Raw genomic sequence first — 3,577 nt, 5'->3', positions numbered from 1 at the left:
TTTTATTTTTTAGAGACTTGAGACTTGACTTGGACTCGTGACCAAAGACTTGAGACTTGATCAAGTCTCACCCCACAAAGACTTGAGACTTGACTTGGACTCGTGACCAAAGACTTGAGACTTGACTTGGACTTGCAAAAAAAGACTTGTGAACATCTCTGCATTACGGCACATCACAGAGAAGCCTCTCCCCCCAGCAGTTCCATGGGATACAAGAAACACTCCTGTCATCCCAGGAACAGTGTCTTGCGCGGTTTTTACCCCCGCTATTTTTCTAAATCTCGGAAAAGAACGGGGGAGTCGCCCGTTGCTGTACAATCAATGTGTTGATTTGCACAGACAACAGGCCACAGCTATGGAAGCAGCCTACCTCAATCGCCAGGGAGGAGTACGATCTGCGCAGCTTCTGAACGCAGCCAGGTTGCTGCTGTGCTGGGCGCGCACACACGTTGCTCTCATCAGAGCAATGTATATTCCCGGCGAATTGAACAGAGGGGCTCGCAGAGCGCAGCAGCCGTTTTATGCGAGGAGTACGGAGACTCAGACCTGTGTCACGCAGTAGGGCCTGGCTCATTTCGTGGCATCTGCAGACAGTGGCAAGTAGGCCTACTTCCGGCATCTGCCACAGAGGCCACTACTCCGTGGCATCTGTGGCAAGTACTTCCGGCATATGCCACCGATGCCACAATTTGCCGAGGCATCTGCCGCTGCTCAACGGGAGTTGCCACAAGATGCCAGAGTAAGAGAAGGTTTACTGTAGCTGCCACTTGACTTCCGTGGCAAATGCTGCTATTTAAACCCGTATTTATCGTGTAAAATGATTTGTCTGCTCTCTCTGTGGCACCGTCATGCCTCCGGATCCAAGCAGATGGCAGCTCAGCTGTTGTACGCCCTAACCCGGCTTTTATGCCAAAGTTCATCACAAGCTCTTTAGAGTCGAGAGTGATCACCTTGGATGGCTTCTTTCCCCCTCCTCACAGGTCGGAGGAAGAAGCCGCGTCTCATCTCCTCTGTCCTGTGCGCGCGCTGTCCTGCTAGTGCGCGCACGGCTGCCTTGCGCCATTCTCGCTCAGTTTGTGCATTATAGAGAGCGCTCGATCGGGCAACCTCTGTCTGCACAACGGCTGTCACACTGGCTGTGTGAAGCTGTGTCACAGGCATACTGTATGTCTCCTCTGGGGTGCATCCCCCGGAGAACATCAATGCCAGTGGGGCGCAGACTACATCATGCTTCGCCCTTAACCCAATAGCGATAGCCTTAGAGGGCGAAGCCATATACGAAATAGAACTGAAGTTACCATACTGTAACCCCAGCTTCTATGAGTAAATGGCGTTGCCCTCTAAGTGCTGGGCCCCACTGGCTCCACGAATAGCTGAAGAAAAGTAATTGTGTATGGGAGCCCGAGGGTGGGGCCCACCTTGCGGGTGGGCGTGTACTACAAGTGTTTCAGTGCTGCGCAGGGGGATTACCCAATAGCGATAGCCTTAGAGGGCTACGCCTATACTCATAGAAACTGGAGTTACAGTAACTTCAGTTGTTAAACAACATCGTTATGGGGAAATGCAAGTTTGCATCCAAATGGTTGGACGATAAGGAGGAAGGACAATCAGTCAATGTGAGGTAAAGTGTGTTGCCAATGTAACCGGTTAAAACTCCAAGTGGCGATGAGGTCTTAAAATGTATGGAAAGGGTCTTAGTAGAAAAGGTATTACATTTGACTTCAGGATTCCTGCTGTAATCACACATTTCTCTTCCCTTTTAACGCATATCATTTAGATTTGGCTCTCTATTCATTAAATGTGATATATTAATAGTAGGCTATCCGCTGAGTGAATGGGTCGTTATCAGCAACTTCCATGACTGAATAAAAAGTTATGTAACAATCAAACAGCTTTCAAAACCCCACCGTGCAAGGTGCAACTCTGGGCCCACGGCTGAGATACCATTTAAAGTAACAGTTTTAGCATGAGATGACAGTAGACGTCATGCTGCAGTGAAAGCGTGACGCTGGAGAAGAATGATCAGTATAGCTACAATTAATTTAAGGGTAAGTCTTGACACAATATTATATTATAGGCTAATAATATTATAATTATATATTATATATATAAGCCTCATAATATAAAATATAGGCCTACACGTTAAAACTGTACCTCATCTATAGGCTAATAAGGAGTCAGTGTCATAGGCCTACTTCAGCAAACCTAGAAAATGATTAAATGTAGGCCAACAGTTTCAATGGGTTACGAAAATACAACAATATGTTAAACACATCTATAGTCTATAATATAGACTATAGATGTGTCAGGGGTCGGCAACAGGCGGACCGCGGTCCGGACCCAGACGCCGACCTATAATCAATAGGCTACATTAATAGGGGATTTATACATTTTTGACGGGGCAATTCTATTTTAACCGCCGCCAAATAGACGCGTGAGCGATACAGGGAGAGAAACACAGAAGAAGAGACGAGAGAGCGGGAGAGGAAAGTGAGTGAAGAGAAGAGTTAGCGATATAGTGAGAGAAGAGTTAGCGATACAGTGAGACAAGACGGCGGCAGACAAGGGGAGGAGACTGAGTGAAGAGCAGCGATACAGGGAGAGAAGCGGAGAGGAGAGTGAACAGGTGTGTTAGCGGTAGACAGGGAGATACACCTAATTACACATGGCGCTCTCTAAGAAGAGGAAAGTGGACAGTGAGAACAGAGCTTTTAACCCTGAGTGGACTCATTCATGTTCATCCTGCACACTGGGAGCACAGAACCAGTGTGTCTCATTTGTTCAGAGACCGTGGCGCTCATTAAAAGTGCCAATGTGAAACGCCATTATGAGACAAAACACAAAGTGTTTGACCAAACATTCCCTCTCAACTCAGAACTGAGGTCACAAAAAATAAGCAGTCTGAGAGCTCAATATGATCATTCCACCAGGATCCTGATCCATTAATTCACTGCCTACGTGCTAATGAATGTTCCCTCAGAGTGGCTTGGATTTTGGGTCAAAAATAAAAAACCATTTACTGATGGAGAGGTTGTCAAGGAGTGCATGAGTAGCTCAAACCTTGCTTGAGGGAAAACAAAAAGAAGACCTTTGTGAACAAATGAAGCAAATACCTTTGTCAGCATCATCAGCCACAAAGAGGAGTGAAGTATACCCAGGATGTGCTAGCCCAGCTGGATGAAGCCCTTCATAAGGCACCCTGTGAAAGCTTAGCTGTAGATGAGTCCACTGATGTTTCTGACTATGCTCAGCTGTTCATTTATGTAAGGTTCTTCAACAAAGACAAGAAAGTGTTCTGTGAAGACATGTTAGGTGTAACTCCCCTTCAGACCAGTGCAAGAGGAGAGGACATCTACCTGGTCATTAAGGAGATGTTAACGAAGCGAGGAATAGAGCCAAAACAAGTGGTTTCAACAGATGGAGCCCCTGCCATGATAGGGAGAAAGGAGCTGTGTCAAGAATGAAAGAGGATAATCCTGAGCTCATCTCTTACCATTGCATCATCCATCAATCTGTCCTGCTCCTCCCTGTCAGATGAGCATGCTGAGGTGATGAACACAATGATGAAAATGATACA

Source organism: Gymnodraco acuticeps, unplaced genomic scaffold (assembly GCF_902827175.1).
Source record: "Gymnodraco acuticeps unplaced genomic scaffold, fGymAcu1.1, whole genome shotgun sequence".
In the NCBI taxonomy this organism is placed as follows: Eukaryota; Metazoa; Chordata; class Actinopteri; order Perciformes; family Bathydraconidae; genus Gymnodraco; species Gymnodraco acuticeps.
Note: the sequence above shows the minus strand (reverse complement) of the source record.